The sequence below is a fragment of the Homarus americanus genome, unplaced genomic scaffold (genome assembly GCF_018991925.1).
Source record: "Homarus americanus isolate GMGI-L3 unplaced genomic scaffold, GMGI_Hamer_2.0 scaffold50281, whole genome shotgun sequence".
NCBI lineage: Eukaryota > Metazoa > Arthropoda > Malacostraca > Decapoda > Nephropidae > Homarus > Homarus americanus.
The window spans coordinates 2,620,999-2,639,060 of record NW_024742338.1 but is presented as its reverse complement, the minus strand read 5'-3'; the positions used below and the strand labels follow the sequence as shown (position 1 = coordinate 2,639,060).

Genomic DNA, 18,062 nt, shown 5'->3' with positions numbered 1-18,062 from the left:
AGAGCAGAGCCGTCCAGGGCAGCAGCCAGCAAGCACAGAGCAGAGCCGTCCAGGGCAGCAGCCAGCAAGCACAGAGCAGAGCCGTCCAGGGCAGCAAGCACAGAGCAGAGCTGTCCAGGGTAGCAGCCAGCAAGCAAGTACAGGGAAGTCCAAGGCAGTAGCCAGTAAACACAGTCTAGGGCAGCACGGCACTCGTGTTCAGAACAACATTTCTGTACAAAATAAAATGTAAAATTAATATTCAAATTTTTTAACAATAAAAATGTTTTAAATATAGTAATGACAAAATGAACTTGGTGTTTTAGACAAAATTCCTTAACACTTGACAGAACCAAATTTATAAACTCAATAGAAAAATAAGAATTTTTGTTAATTTGAATTTTTCACCAAATGATCCTTGAGAACAAGTCTAGGGAATATTATCAGTAACTGTACAGCAACTTAACCTAACTGTACAAGTTATGGTTCACATTAACTGAACTATAAAAACCAAAAACCTTTCATTACAAAACTTACCCACAAGTGAGTTTAGTTTAACCATAATAGTTATTGATGCTTAACTACAATATTTCCTGTATCTTTGGTTCATAGTTTTGTTAATATATTTTAAATGTTTTCTTTCAATGACTTTGACCCAGAAATTATTGATTTGTGATGAATATTTTTACTTTCCACTAACTTTACGTCAATGAATTCCTCGAGTGGGTCAGTCACAGGTCTGGTACAGTATTACAAATGAATGTTGCTAAGAGTACTTTATTATTTACTAAACATACTCATCTTGTAGCTAACTATGTACTTTACTGAATTAATTAAAGTCAAGCATAAACATGACCAATAATTATTTCTGGTGTTATAAATTTGATGTATTAATCGATTGGTTGAGAAGTTATAAGTAGTTATGGCCAGAGTCCAGTTTTGGGGCTTTTAACTTTGGTCAATTGTTATGATATTCCTGTCATCAATAAAGGATCATAGGTACAGTCAGAGTCAAAAGTGTTGAACACTTGGCAATATCTGTCATCTACTCGAGTTATATGATTGGGATATACTAACACAACAGTACTATCATATTATGCCTGAACCACACAATAGGATTAAACTAACTTAATACCAAAGATCTTCGGTACTTACATGCCAAATACTGTCAAGTGTTCAGCACTTTTGACCAAGACTGTACATCAATTCCAGCCCCATAATCCCCTTTCAATATTCTCAACCCTTTACACATTTTCTCATAAATTTAAGTATAATTTCTCCATTACTTTCTATTTTGTCTTGAAATTTATAGCACCAAGAAATCTAGTATGGTCATTGAATATCCCAGAGCAATTTGTTTGCCTTTGGTTTTAAGGATAAACTGGCAGAGAAATTCCAATCCGAGTGTTGGAAAAGTTCATTTTGACACAGGACCATAAAGTAAACTTTACTCCCCTGTAAGTGATCATTCCGAGACAATTTTATATGTAGTATCTTGTTTTTTGTATATTTTTATATCAACTGAACTTGTTATATTCTTTACCTGAGGTAGAGAGGAGGGGTGGAAGGCTGGGTTTTGGCTGTATCTTGGCACCTGCTTCCTTTAGTTGTGTTGTGAATCACTTGCCATCCTGATATTGGAGGAGAGAAGCCTGGTACAGCAGTACAAGTGAGGCAAGATGTGTGGTACAGCAGTACAAGTGAGGCAAGGTGTGGTACAGCAGTACAAGTGATGCAAGATGTGTGGTACAGCAGTACAAGTGAGGCAAGATGTGTGGTACAGCAGTACAAGTGAGGCAAGATGTGTGGTACAGCAGTACAAGTGAGGCAAGTTGTGTGGTACAGCAGTGCAAGATGTGTGGTACAACAGAGTGCGCACCTCTCCTTGACAAGGTCCAGAACCTACTGGAAGTAAAGTCACAAATTATTACCTATAAAAGGTTTCAAGTAAAATATTTTCACAATACTAATTTATCCTAATACAGTATTGTTTAACATGACCCTAAACTGAAGGTTTTATCCTCTATGGAAGTACCACATTAATCCACTTAATCTAGTACAGTAATTGAAGAACAATTCATTAGTGATACACTGTTAATAACCACATTCAAAACTCTCCCAATGATCTGCTGCCAGATTTAGAGTTAATGCTATAATTTAGGTCAATTTTATCATGCAGGTAAAACAGTTAAGTCACTATATACTGTAGTCTCGCCACCAAAGCCAGACTATAAACAAAGTATCGGCCAAATACAGTATTTGAATAAAACAATTTACTCTGGTGGTACAGAAGCAGTCCACAAATACATCAACTTTAGTAATAGTCTTAAGGAATTTTTGAAGCTACAATATTGAGAGCAGCTGGGTTTTAAATTATTGCAGCGTTTTAGTCTACCCAGCACAACACCCAGTAATTATTAACTAATCAAGTGGTCAACTATTTATAGTTGAATAATATCAAGGCTGTTGGAAGCTGCAACCATCTAGGAAGACTACCGTGTATATTAAATATATACTGTACGGTATAAGTACAGACTAATGTTATAGCTCAACATTATAATCTAACCAACACCTAAACTTGGCCTTAGTCTGTTCATCAATGTTAAATAACCCGGCCCTCGTCTTGTGTTGGTAAACCAGCAAAGGTGCCCGGGTAAGTCATTACTATTGATGTGAAAATGAAAGCAATAAGGGTCGGGTCAGAGGGTCGAGACAACAGTGATAAACCCGACCAAGACCAGAAAATATTAACTAGCGGGGTTACTAAATTTATATTCATTTATTATTGCTGTCAAAGTCTCCTCATGACGGTCATTTTTGTTGTATTATCCTCAAGTGGTCTTCATCAGCTTAATGTTTACTTGTACAGAGACGGTGGTGGAAAAGACACGCATTTCTAAGCAACAGCGACTTTATTCTAATATTTAAGACTTATTTTGGAACATTTATTCATTATTTACTAATTCTTAATAAAACAGGATTTAAATTGTGTTATTTATCATTTTGACTAAATTTGTTATAAAAATTCCTCTCCAGTCTCAACAACCTATGTCGTTCATTATAAGAGTTATGATAATACTGTAGCAGGTCGTTCTTTGTTCTAATTTGGGTAATATTGGTCAATAAAATATCTAATGTACCTTACCGATGCTACAGTACAGTTGTTTCCACTTAACGCGGTCAATTGAACCCAGAGGGTCCCGCGTTAAGTGAAATCCGCGTTAAGTGAACAACAGAACATATGGGATTAATTCCAATAGAAACCGGCCCGACCCCCAAACTCCACTTTTTGAAGGCACATACCTATGTTGTAGTAAAAATAACATCTTAATTTTATGATGGTACATGCACACAATTAATACTTAAGAGAAATAGAGAAATACAGTCGCCAAGTTAATGTCCATTCAAATAATGGACTCGACTCCCTCTCACACTACACAGCCGGCTAACAGATGGTCGGTCGGTCCCTCCCTCCCACCCCCCCCCACCCCCCACCAACCGTCCCAAGGAGATGTGTGGGATAACCTCAAACTAAAGTTAGGAAAATATAATTGACATTGCTGGATTCCTTGTAAGACCAGGAATATTTTGAATATAAATGTCATATATTTTGGACAAAAGATAACATAGTTACCTAGAGAAAAAATTTTTATCTAAAAATTGTAAGTTTAAAGCAAAATATATGATGTTTATATTCAAAATGATCACCAAATTATAAGAATTCCAGCAATGTAAATTATATTCTGACCGGGTAATTTGTATGAATTTTATGAGCTAAAACAAATATCTTCAGTTAATAAAAAAAAAAATAATCTTCACAACACTATCTGTCAATCAAAGTACCCCACCTTGCCTCCCCCCCTCTTCCAACCGCGCGGTCAGTCCCAACCCTCCCCCCCACCCCCCACCAATCCTCCCTTCCAGAGTTTTTAACATTTAGTATTAAATAATACCTCAGATTAAAGTTAGGATAATATAATTGACATTGCTGGATTCCTTGTAAGACCAGGAATATTTTGAATATAAATGTCATATATTTTGCACAAAAGATACCATAGTTACCTAGAGAAAAATTTTTATCTAAAAATTGTAAGTTTAAAGCAAAATATATGATGTTTATATTCAAAATGATCACCAAATTATAAGAATTCCAGCAATGTAAATTATATTCTGACCGGGTAATTTGTATGAATTTTATGAGCTAAAACAAATATCTTCAGTTAATAAAAAAAAATAATAATTCTTCACAGGGTAACAGATGGTCGGTCGGTCCCTCCCTCCCCCCCACCCCCCACCAACCGTCCCAAGGAGATGTGTGGGATAACCACTAAATTTTAATAAATAATACCTCAAACTAAAGTTAGGATAATATAATTGACATTGCTGGATTCCTTGTAAGACCAGGAATATTTTGAATATAAATGTCATATATTTTGCACAAAAGATACCATAGTTACCTAGAGAAAAATTTTTATCTAAAAATTGTAAGTTTAAAGCAAAATATATGATGTTTATATTCAAAATGATCACCAAATTATAAGAATTCCAGCAATGTAAATTATATTCTGGCCTGGTAATTTGTATGAATTTTATGAGCTAAAACAGGCAGTCAGGCAGGGTGGCGGGTGGGGCAAATCTAAAAATAGCGTCTCGGACACTCACCGCGTATATGTGGAAAAAATCCGCGTTAAGTGAAAGTTCAGCTTTGGCAAGGCACCGCGTATATGCGAAAACGCGTTAAGTGAAACCGCGTTAGGCGGGTAAAACTAAAACAATCTTTCTCGTCAGTGACAGTCTTTACCAGATTATTTTTCTCTTCACATTAAACAAAAGCTACTTTGTCTGGCCTGATAATATATCCATTACCTTACAATGAAGTGCTAAAGACAGACTTCCACAGAGGACACTGCCATGTTATCCAATAAAACATTATGATCAGCGGCCAAGTGTGACCTTCCCATAATAAGTGAACAGACTACAGTAACTGGTTTCCGTAATTACTGTATTTTGCCAATTATAAAAATGTTCGAGTAATTTATTAACCCAAAACAGACAGCAAAATGGCATCAACTAATACTTTGTTTACAGATACTGATTATTCAGCAAAATATTGATATTATCTGTAGCCATATCAGATAATTGGTGCATACCAAGTATTGTACTGTACTAATACTTTGATATTTACACTTAGAAGAGTTAACTAGACAAGGCAGTCCATGGATTACAATTACTGTACTTTGTCAAGAGTTTAGTCAAGAAATTACAATGAGAAATGCCCTGTACTGTACCCAACCTGACTTGTTTCTGGTGCAGCAAGTGTCAGGTCACCAGAAGAACTCTTGATCATTTCTTGCATCCTCCATCTTCAAGTCATCATCCTGGAATGATGAATTATTACTACTAATAAAATATTCAATAGTATACCTACAGTACATGCTACATCAATACAGGTATCCCCCAATATACAGTACATATGCCTGATTAACAAGTTTCAACAAAGGTTTACACTACACAGAAGCAAACAAATCCCAATTTGATGCCATTTTTATCAATGTAAAGATTCTCCCTCACAGGAACATAACCCCAATAATACTGTAATATATAAATTACTTCAATTTAATGAAAGCATTTCCAGGAACAATATTTTAGTATATTAAGGGACACCTGTGAACTAATTTACTGAATACATGAATCATTACACAGCCCAACTTAAGCACAAAGTATGAAGTGGAGAAAAACGCAGTTATGCAACCTTATTTTTACCATAGGTCTTGAACTAATACAGTAGTGATATCAGTGCCAGATTTAGACCTGTGGAGGCCTCCCCCTCATTATAACTACCCAAGAGAGTGGGGTGGAGAGTGAAGCGAGTCTAAACATCTGAGAGTTCTGGGGGTGTAAGCCCCCCAGGAAAATTTTTAAATTTGAACACTTCTTTGGAGAATTTTAAAGCCATATGCAGTTATATTAAAAATATAAAAAAATACAGTTCATAGGAAAACCAGGTATTCATGAATTTCAAGGAGTAGCTAGCCTACTTTCTATCACGCTTCTTGCTGAACATAGTTTTACATGATGGAATAGATAAACATGAATTTTAAAGAATGAAAATAAAAATAATCCAAATGAATAAACAAATAAAATATTGTAATATGTGGAGGCTCCTGGGCAGCTGCCCACTTTGCCCACTACTGAATCCGGCCCCGAGTGATACCACTGATATTTTGACAAATAAGTTTTGATAGTGTACAGTATTATGGAGTCATCCCCCTGATTATATGGGTTAACTACCCCCACAATGTTTTATAGAACTGTACAGTACTAGATTATTGATGACCATTCTGCAAGCTATCTGGGAGTAAAAGAAAAGGTTCATTACATTCAAGAGCTGTTGATAAGGGTAAGGCATAGTAATATTGAACACTTCCTGCATCAATTTCTTGCAAGAATGTGGCACTAAAAAACAAAGTAACTAAAAATAACCAAAACTAAGTTACATTTTTAAGAAAATAACATTTACAATTATGAGTTCAACTAATCCAAAGACCATCTACAAACATCAACAGGCTGTGAACCCAGAACATTAATTTACAATTCTTTGCAACTACATATAGTTCCTCGTAAAGTTTAATAAATAGATATTAAAAAACTTATAAATTCCATCATTTATAACAGGTAATCTGCATTCTTCACTAGGTATAAAGTTTATAAAGAATACAAGTGTATACAGTAGTACCACGCTAACCTGGGACAGTATCCACAACTTTTCTGCTAATGACGAAATCGTTCTGTTAGCTAGCAGTAAAATTTATAAGTGTATACATGAAGCTTAACCAATAAACTTTACCGCACAGATATTGTAGAGTTGTAGAACAAGAACAGGAGAATCAACCCAGAGGAATGAGAGTTCAGTTTTGCTGGATGACTCATTTATAAACCTCTTGCAAGAAGGGTGTGGTTATCTATGCTATGCAAGACCTTAGAGCCAGCCAGGCGAGGGTACAGGGAGAGGATGTTTTTGAAGAGTCCAAGTGGTGTAAAATTAAATTAAAGGGAGGGGACTCTTTGTCCTGTGTATCTACAGATCCTCAAACTGTGGCCCACTAAATCAAGGAACTTAAGAGCCTTTATAGACAATGCTGCGATGCCCAACCCTAGCCACCTCATTATAGGGGTACTTTAACTATGGCGACATCTACTGGAGAAACGAGTTCACCCCAAATGACTAACCCTGGTACTCTGTAGAAACTCCCAGAGATAGTTTTCTGTTCCAACATGCTAGAGACCCAACTCATTACAGAATGGAGCAAACACCCAAGCCACAGACAAACGAGGAGGGTATGGTGGCCTAACTGGAACACCTTGCCCCAGTTGGTGCCAATCACCATATAGTGTTGTCATTCAGATTTATGTTACCTAGTTCAAGATAAGACCAGGCCAAGGTGCAAATATTACAAGGGAAATTACAACGGGATGAGGGAAGTGATGTGGGGTATCCACTGGCCTGACCCATTAAGGCACAAGAACGCAGACACTACGCTGAATACCGTAATTAGTAAATTGACCTATTTGATTGATAAATATATACCCAAGACCAAACCCAGTGCCTCTAGGAATACGAGGGGATCCCTACACATGAACCATGCAGCGTTCGACAAAGTTAAGAAGAAAACCCAAAATTCAAGATGTGGGTTGGGTCAAATGATGAGCAGGACAGGAGGATGCATGCAAGAACCAGAAACCAAGCAAAGGTAGAGTGTAGAAGGGCTGAATAGGAGTTCCAGAGGCTGGTTGCAAGCAAGGTCAAGTCAAACCCAAAGGCATTTTACCGCTATGCAAAGTCAAAATTAAAAACGCGAGTAGAAGTATCAGACCCAAGGCTTGAAGATGGTAGTTACACAGATTCTGACCAGGATAAAGCGGAGGCATTAAACAGCTTTTCCTAGGTGTTCACAAGAGAGGATGCGATTAACCTTCCTGCATTTAAGGAGATAGTTCGACAAAGCACTGACCCACATTGTGTTCACAGAAGAGGGTACTAGAAATACTGTTAAAGCTAAATGTCCATAAGAGTTCCAGTCCTGACATGGTGCATCCCAAAGTACGAAGAGAGTTGTGCAACGAGCTTGCCGAGCCCCTGAAGTTCCTGTTTTGCAAATACCTGGATGAACAAAAGGTCCCCAGTGATTGGCAAGTGGCTGATGCGAGTCCTATCTTCAAGAAAGATGATCGTCACTCGAAGAACAACTATAGGCTGGCGAGCCTGACTAGCATAATATATAAAGTACTCAAGAGTATTATCAGAGATGCCGGGATGAAACACCTACCACGAAATAACCTTATAAAGGATTACCAACACGGTTTTATGCCGGGGCGCTCCAGCTTAACACAATTGCTCAAGGTATTGGATATTTGGACCCATATATATATATATATTATATATATAAAACAAAGAAGTATGTCTGTTTTTTTGTGTGTGTGTGTGTGTCCGCAGAGAATCTCGGAAAGTACTTTACCGATCTGTAGATGAATGGTGTTATATGTAGTGATGATGGGTGGTGTTATATTTAGTGATGATGGGTGGTGTTATATGTAGTGATGATGGGTGGTGTTATATGTAGTGATGATGGGTGGTGTTATATGTAGTGATGATGGGTGGTTATATTTATTTCCAACTAATATAAATGAGGCTCAAAAGACTTAGAATAATGAGATGTAAATGTTTCCATATAGTTTTAAACTTTGGGGCGCGCCACGTCCGGAAGTACAATACCTTAGAAGTGGAAGTACCAGGGATAGGTTCAGGGTCAACCTCTGATGCTTGTTCTTTCTAAATTTACAGTGATGGCACTTAACAGACATAGGGAGAACATTATTGCATAGGAATTGGATAGCTTGATACTCAAGTAAAACTCCACAATAAACTTAAAATGATCAAAGCACGATTCACACCCAACCTCTACCACGGCCGTTATCACACTGGTGTCTGGTCATTGAAATCCTTCAAATCCGTACCATGGCTCCTCCCTTTGAAAAAAATTGAATTTCTATTGGTTGAAAAAAATTAGCGCGATATCGATACACCATTGGTCACGACTGGAAGACGTCACGCATGCGTGAAGTAAGCACGCTCATATATAATTAGCTCGCTTTCACGAGTATAAGAAAGATGAAGCGATCTGGTTGAGCCCAGATTCTTTCTACTCCTACTGTATTTCAGTTTCACCACTTTTCCTTCAACCCCTAATAATCTTCTTTCACCTCTTAACTAAAGACTTCGTATCGTATCGTAGTACTTACTACTCAGTCTAGGAGATGTAAGCAGAGAAACCAGATATCAGATGAACAACGATGTTATGAGAAATGCGAATGCGAGAAAGATTTAGGGGTAATGATAAGTAGGAATCTTAAACCAAGTAAACAATGTGTATTTGCTCGAAACAAGGCTAATAAAGTACTTCGGTTCATACAGAGGAGTGTTACAAGACTAGAGGTTATCCTAAAACTATACAGTATCTTGCGCTTGTAAGACCTCACTTGGATTAAGCAGTTCAATTCTGGTCACCGTTATACAGAATGGTTATAGAATCCCAAGAAAGAATTCAGAAGAGAATGACAAGACCAATCCCGGGCATTAGCAGCATTGAGTCCAGACAGGTTAAAGCATCTTAATTTGCACTCTCTCGAAAGAAAGAGTGAGCGGCGATATGATAAGAGGTGCAGAAATGGAAGTCAGGGCTAAACAAAGGGGGACATTACAAAGGCACTCAAACTATCCAACCATGAGCGAACTCTCAATGGTTTTAAAGTAGACACTTAGATTTAGGCGCGGAAATAGGTAAACATTGGTTTGGAAATAGTGGTGGATGAATGGAACAAGTTATCAAACATTTAACTCGAATACGCTGGATAGCTTCAAACATAAGTTGGATGGATATATGAGCAATAGGGGTGGAGTGTAAATGGGACTGACCAGCATGGGCCAATAGGCCCGCTGCAGTTTCCTCCATTCTTATGTTCTTTAACAGACGAAGACTGAAAAGTAAGTAAAATCAATTAAATTCAATTGTGTCGCTATTATCCATTTCCGCCAGGTATATGTGGGGTTCAAAATGCTCAGAATAGGGAGATCGAAATGTTTAATGGGTTTATAACTGGGGAGCGTTGTCCGAAAGTATTTTTTTACTCAAATTTAACCATTTTTTTTTGCAAGTCATCGGTTTTTGCCCCGGCCCCCCCCCCCCCAATCCTTTTTAACAAACTGCTAATTTGCACAAAATTGGAGGTTAAATTTGAGTAAACCGCCAAAAATATAACCTTATCAAAGAAACCAACAAACCAACCGACCTAACCTATAAGGAAGAAGAGGCAAGTGACTGATTAAAACACTCGAAATACAAAAAAATATATACGAAATATATCAAAGGAACCAACCCGCCTACCTACCTAACCTAAAAGAAAGAGGTAAGAAAACCACTAACCAAGTAAGGAGTATAACCGCGGGTAAATATGCCGGAACATGCGGACAGCCAATAGACCAATATTAACCGAAAAATCTTACGAGTAACATACTTTTAATACTCAAGTTAAATCCAGTAACATACAAGACCAAAATATACACCAAGTATGAGGAACGTTACTTAAATATTCAGTCTCAAATACGGTGACCAAAACTAAACCATATTTCATTAAATAAATGTACAAACCAAAATGGTATACTATTCTCTAAAGTAACTGGTCAATGTGATTACGAGCGTTAACGACCATGAACCTATGCTTGTTTATAATGGTAATAAATTAACCGTCTTGTGTCAATACAGTAATTTTTTTTTAAATTCCATTTAAAATTATTAATTTTAAAATAAATCGGTACAAAATCGACAAATAAATAACCTTAAAATACCGACCATTACACAAGTATAAATTTAACTACTTAAATAAATTAATACTTACTAAATATTTTACGAACAGCGTCTGTCAAGTGAGAGAGACGACCGACAGCACCTCCCCCCTTTGTGTTTCTACAGGAAGTGAAGCGCCATTTGCAAATTGCCTTTGCCTAGTCCTCTTCCCGCCCAAAACCCGAGACTAATGAGGGAATATTGAAAAATAAATCAAGCCTTAATCGTACAAACAAGTTTTAATACAAATTTTAGGGTAAATTAATTTATTTCGTAGTGTATAAAAGAAAAAATAAGGAAAACTTTACGGAAAAATAAATAGAAATAAGAATACTGTACAGCCAAATTCTTCAGCGTCCGAAGAGTCGGGGCTGCCAACATTACTGATTTATTCAATTATACAAAAAAAATACTTTACTATTGCTAACACATTTACTTTTATCTAAGAATAATATAATACTTTTCAAATTAATTAAACCTATAACTAAGAAAACCTTACGTGGAAAAATATAGACGAAGTACTTCCCCGACTACAATAATGGTAATTACCGTACCTTATTGGGTGGTTACCGCTGATTAGTAATATATAGCCTATATATATATATATATATATATATATATATATATATATATATATATATATATATATATATATATATATATATATATATATATATATATATATATATATAGGATCATATGAAGATCCTCCCCCCCAAACCTACTTGGGGGGGAGGATCTTCATATGATCAAGCCTGGATGGGAGGATCTGACCTGACCAATGACCAAACCTGACCTTACCTGACCTGACGTCACTATGACCACCTAACCTAACCTAACCTAACCTTACCTAACTAACCTGGGGGGGTGGATCTTCATATGAGCGCGACTGGGGGGAGGATCTTCAGTTGGATACTTTGGGGGGGAAGATCTTCATATGATCCTATATATATATATATATATATATATATATATATATATATATATATATATATATATATATATATATATATATATACATACATACATACATACATATATATATATATATATATATACAGAGAGAGAGAGGCCGTTGCAGGCGCTCTAATCTCTCAGGGTAGGTGAGGTGCCGTAGTGAAGGTGGTGGCCTTCCTTTGGACATTTTCAATCAACTGACAGTCCCGAGCATATCTCGGGGACCAGGCAAGGTGACAGTACCCCAGGCGGGGAAGTACCTCACCTTCTATGGCACTGTCTCATAGCTAAGCCTGGACGTCAAAGCTTAAATCCTTAATTACCTCAATCTGTTTACCAAGTTGCCAACAGTGCGTAACAGAGAGCCAGTACATGCCACAGGCGGGTATTTATGTAATCCTGCCTACCCAGGCATAGAGGTGTGAAATGAAAGGCACCGCCGGTTGACTGAGGCGAGGACGGCAGCTGGCGAGCGACTCAGGGACGGATGTCTGTGATAGGGAACGCGCTGTTGATTGACTGAGGCGAGGAGGCGAAGAATTTGTTGGGAGAGTTAGCCACTACAGAGTGCCAGGGAGTACCAGGGAGTACCTGAGTATTCCAGGGATTCCCATGTCCCAGGGAGTGCCACAGTGGCCCAGGGAGTGCCACAGTGGCCCAGGGTGTCCCAGGAAATGCTAGTGTCCCAAGGAGTGCCAGAGTCCCAGAGAGTGCCAGTGCCCTTGTACTGACCATGGTCATACATGTTAGTTAACGTAAAATCAGATGATTCATATTACGCTCAATAGCCCATACACCATGTAGCTGTGACTTCCTTATTGAGTTCCCCAGTCGAGACTTCCGGTTTTCGGTTTTCTCACCGCTTCGGGACCCTTGAGTCTGTGGGGTACCTGATGTTGGTTCTCGTTCAGGATGGGTTGGAGAAAGGAGACTCACAATGTGCTCTCTGTATACATGTTGTATTGGATGTACGATGCAGCTTGGTGCTGGGAAGTGGCAGCGTGGGTCCAAGCGTGATGTAGAGAGAGCTGGTTGGTGAGGGTGCTCAGAGGAGGACCAGCCTGTGGGTCGCCATGGTCGCCGGCAGGAGCGAGGGCCGCCAGGCAGGAGGAGGAGGTGTTGCTTGCTGGTTGGTGTAGAGAGCGGTCACCACGAGGTCAGGTCTTTTATAGCGGAGGTAGGCGTGGGTAGATAGTTGACCTCCGTCATGTAAGGCGGCGCTGGTTGACCTAGACCACGAGGCATACACTGGGGAATTCGCGGGGTCGGCTACTCAGAGACAAACAGTGATATTGAAAGCTTCAACTGTATTTATTGTTAGTAAAATTATCAAATAAGTTAGGGTAGTCTGCCAGCAGGAGTGACGAATCCCCACTATCGTCCCAGGGGATGCCATGAGTTGTCAACTGATACTGTAGTTATATCATTTTGATTCCCAATCATCAGAGAATCTGATGTTTGTATTACAATTATTGTCAGTTATATTTTAGAAAGTAATTAGTCTCCTGAAAAGAATATGCCAGTCTTCTTATCTCCAAGATCTAACGACACACTCACAGAAGGCCTGTAGTGGATTTCCCCCCTACAAACGCTGTTTGTCGCTGAGTAGCCGACCCCACGAATTCCACAGTGTGTGCCTCGTGGTCCAGGTCAACCAGCGCCGCCATACATCACGGAGGTCAACTACTAAGCCACGCCTACCCCCCGCTATTTAAGACCTGACCTCGTGGTGATCGCTCTCTTTCTACCTACACCAACCAGCCAGCAACACCTCCTCCTCCTCCGCCTGCCTGGCGGTCCTCGCTCCCGCCGGCGAGCATGGCGACCCACAGGCTGGTCCTCCTCTGAGCACCCTCACCAACCAGCTCTCTCTACATCACGCTTGTAACCATGCTGCCTTCCCAGCACCAAGCTACATTGTACATCCAATACAACATGTATACAGAGAGCACATTGTGAGTTTCCTTTCTCCAACCCATCCTGAGTGTGAACCAAACAATCCCTTACCCCACAGGCCCTAGTCTAAAATTTTGATGACGTCGTAAGAAAAACGTTATCAACGTGTGCATTTGACGTCTATTTCAATATTGCCCATGACCCATTACACTTTTTATAGCCCAATGTACAGCTACTGATTTAAATGAAATTTATGTCAATGCATGAATTGCCCTCTTTGGCATGCCTAAGTTGCCAGTTAGCCCATTTATAAACGTGTGCATGAGGATGCGCGACACTTGTCACGCTCCCTCGTCGTATCTCCAGGTATGTGAACTATTAAAAAAATTATAGCGCGTTTTTTCCCAGCTGAGAAAAGATGCCCCGCCCCCTCCTCAAAATTTACAACTGATTGGCTGTTGCAAACCTGTCCGATTTTGTCCTTAAGTAATGAAGAAAAGAAGATAAATGAAAAGGATAAGTAGTCAGAGACGCGACCGATCTCCCAAGCGGCTAACGAGCCGATCAGTGGTGGAGAGGATAAAAGTAAAAAGCAAAAAAGGTGACAGCTTCCTTACTATGAGACTTTGTTTACTGATATATTCTTTATAATTAATGTTTTAAATAACCCCAAATAAAAACAAACACTTTCATTAGATAAAACTCCATTAACATCAATACTTACATTATACTTTCAATAATTCCTTAAATAAACTTTCTTGGGGTAAAACAAGAGAAAAATGTGTTTGGTAGCACACCCTTCTCACGTATCCGGGCCAAGCGGGACTCGAACCCTGGAGTAAATCTCACCAAACAAACTAATATCAACTAACCCATCTGCAGGTAAGTTTCCAACAGTGCATAACAAAGGGCCAGTACTTGCCAACAGTGCCTGACAGAGACGTGACCGACCTCCCAAGCGGCTAACAGGCCGACCAGTGGTGAAGATGATAAAATAAAATAAAGTATATAGAAGGAAAATAATTGTTATATATTTACAACCATAATAAAAAGTAAAGAAGTCCTCCCATGTAAAAGTTCCATTTTCTTTTATCGCAACAGAGAAAATGGACGTAAATAAACAGTTTCATGAATGAGATTAAATGCGGGAATTTAATGAGTTTGAATGAGTTTAAAGGTGTTACTGCAGTATTAAACAGACCAACTGAGAATTACTTTAGTTAAGTGGCTAATAATAATAATAATAATGTTCATTTGCGAGGGAAACATCATAGAAGAAAAGTGTCTTAGAATTGTCTGAACTATTGATTACAGAGAAAATTTTCGAGATTCGATTAGTGGTAATAAAAATAATGATAATAATAATATTACTGTATTATTATTATTATTATTATTATTATTATTATTTCTAGCATGGGGAAGACGCACCTCTGAGCCCGCCAAAATTATTCATTAAAAAAAATTACGAAAACGAAAAAAATACAGAATATAAGAATAGAATTGACATTATAAGAAATAAAGAATATAGTCTATAACAGCATCATCACGACATTTCTGGAGAAGGAAATTTCATTAGATTTTACTACCCGGTACACTCAACTTGACACTTAAGACTTCATGGATAACTGATGTGGCGGTTGTAGTGGGGAGGGGGGTGTAGTGTAGATGGTGTGGGTGGTGGGCGTGGTGTGATAATAATATTTATTCAGTAAAAATGTCATATAGGTTTACAATTGGATAGATATGTATAGAAACTATGCAGGTACACAGTTCAGCATGAATATAGACAATCTAGCTAGGCCTATACGGTGCAGGTAAGGCAACTTGACCAAGGTTAGCCCACAAAGCTGTCTGGTGCTGGGATGGTTGGCGTGGGTGGTGGCACAGTGGGCGTGGGTGGTGGCACAGTGGGCGTGGGTGGTGTCATGGTGGGCGTGGGTGTGGTGGCACAGTGGGCATGGGTGGTGGAACAGTGGGCTAAATTGGTGACGTGGGCATGGGTGGTGGCACAGTGGGCGTGGAGTGTGGTGGCACAGTGGGCGTGATGGAACAGTAATCGTGGTTGGTGGCACAGTGGGCGTGGGTGGTTTTACAGTGGGCGTGTATGGTGGCATAGTGGCCGTGGGTGGTGGCACAGTGGGCGTGGGTGGTGGCACAGTGGGCGTGGGTGGTGTCATGGTGGGCGTATGTAACAAAATGAACATTGGTTTGTCCGTGTAACAGCATGGGCGTTGGGGGCGTGTTTGACAAGATGGGCGTAGGAGCAGACCATCAATATTGGCGGTTAGCTCTAAGCCCTATGGGACCTGTTACGTCGAATTCAGGGATTATTGTCCAACTCGTTAGCGAGGCCACGACAACCTGCGATAATAGACTGTGTGGGGGGAAATAGACTGTGTGGGGGGAAATAGACTGTGTGGAAGAAATGGGCTGTGTGGGGAACGGAGCTGTGGAAATAGACTGTGTGGGGGGAGAAAATGGGCTGTGTGGAAAGAAATAGGCTGTGTGGGGGAACAGACTGTGTGGGGGAAATAGACTGTGTGGGGAAAATAGACTGTGTGAAGTAATAAGGCTTTGTGTGTAGAAACAGACTGTGTGGGGGGCTCAGACTGTGTGGGGAAATGGGCTGTGTGGGGGGGAATAGACTGTGTGGGGGGAACAGACTGTGTGGGAGAAATAGACTGTGTGGGAGAAATAGACTGTGTGGGAGAAATAGACTGTGTGGGAAAAATAGACTGTGTGGGGGAAATGTGTGGGGGAAATAGACTGTGTGTGTAAGAGGAGTAACATTTGGCTGGGATAGAATAGGTTAGGTTAGATTAGGTTAGGTTAGGTTAGGTTTGTGTGGTTAATCTGAAAGTCAAAAGAGTTGGGGGGGGTTAATCTTCAGGTGTTCCCTCATCTCAACAAAACACTATATATTTACCAGTGGCTCCGGAAGCCTATTTAGTGAACCTAACTTCCACTAAAGCTCTGTAAAACCTGTACTTTATTTTTTGTCTGTGAGGAAGTGTGAGTCAGGCATCAGGTGGTCGAGTTGTTTATTTCAAAGTTCAATTAATTTTTAGTTGTTTTTTTTTCCTCATCGATGTAGAAATTTTAATTCATGTTTTTTGACGATAAATTTACTCGAGTTTTCAAAGATGGTGGAATAATATTTGCTTGGTGTTGAGTATAATAATAATAATAATAATAATAATAATAATAATAATAATAATAATAATAATAATAATCGAAGAGCAAATCGTTTTTTTTTCTCATAACGAACAAGAAGTTGATAAAGAAGTTAAGAAGTTATCTGCCCTTATCTCTCGCCCTCGTGGAGTGTAAGTAGAGGAAACATGGCAGGTGGCCGTGCAATATAATAATGTTGAATGTAATAAAAAGTGTGTAACATGGGGCAATCTTCTCCTCTGGCGGGCGCTGGTGACGGGCGATACTGTGGGGGGGACGGGGACGCATCTGTCAACACGTATACATCATGCCTTCTGATGGTTGGTTTTCGTGGTGTAGGGGAGGTGGTGTAGAGGTAGTGGTAACTAATGATAGTGGTGATGGTGACCATGTGTGGTGGTTGTGGTGACTAATGACAATGGTGGTGGTGGTGGTGGTGGTGGTAGTGTGCCTGCCCCAACAGGTTGGTCACCATGACGAGGCACACTAGGCGATCACCGAGGTAGGAGGATGTGCTGCCGTGGACAGAGTTGAGTAGTGTGTCTGTAGGCCAGGCTGCTGAGTTTCGTGAAATTTGTCCACTGCGAATGATGACTGCCCCAAAACGCCGTTCCAGGAAGGAGGGGTGTGGTGTTGATCCACAGCTCCTGCAGCAGACGGCCTATCATGTTTTCCAGAAGTGGCCATATGTGAAACAGCCACAAGATGTGCGTCATGTTCTTCTTCGGGAGTGTGTTTGTGTATGCGGGGTCATGCACACAGCCGGAACTTTACTCATGGCTGCTGTTGCACGAGGTTATGTACCGTACAGCAGGTAGCGTCTTGTAGCGCCGTGTGTCACCTCCCGTCACCGTATCAGCTCTGTCGCGGATCATCGGAGGAACTTCGTATCAGATTTCAGAGGAAAAGACTAATCATGATAGATAATATGTAGGTCAGTTGTGACGACATACTGACGTCACTCTGGATTCCGCTCTCCTGCCAGCGGGGTGTGACGTGTGATGCCCATTGATGTTTGTTATCATTCAGTAATCGTAAAGATGAAAAGAACAACAAACACGATATCCCAGGAGGTGACCGAGACCCAGAAGGCAGTGTTTACACCCGAGTGGTCGCTGGTCTTAACACACACACACACACAGAAAAGATCCGGCA

At 39.8% G+C, this 18,062-nt stretch overlaps 1 long non-coding RNA gene across 4 annotated transcripts; it reads right to left on the bottom strand.

Annotated features, from left to right (window-relative positions):
- Positions 1 to 10: 10 nt before the first annotated feature.
- LOC121876785 lies at positions 11 to 11,072 on the bottom strand. Of its 4 annotated transcripts, none has more exons than XR_006090816.1 (4): positions 10,933 to 11,072; positions 5,268 to 5,357; positions 1,523 to 1,884; positions 11 to 212 (listed from the first exon to the last, which is right to left on the bottom strand). It is a non-coding gene; the product is annotated as an uncharacterized LOC121876785 (long non-coding RNA). The 4 variants fall into 4 exon arrangements; XR_006090817.1 differs by having other exon boundaries at positions 1,523 to 1,881; XR_006090814.1 differs by having other exon boundaries at positions 5,273 to 5,357.
- Between the last annotated feature and the right edge of the window lie 6,990 nt (positions 11,073 to 18,062).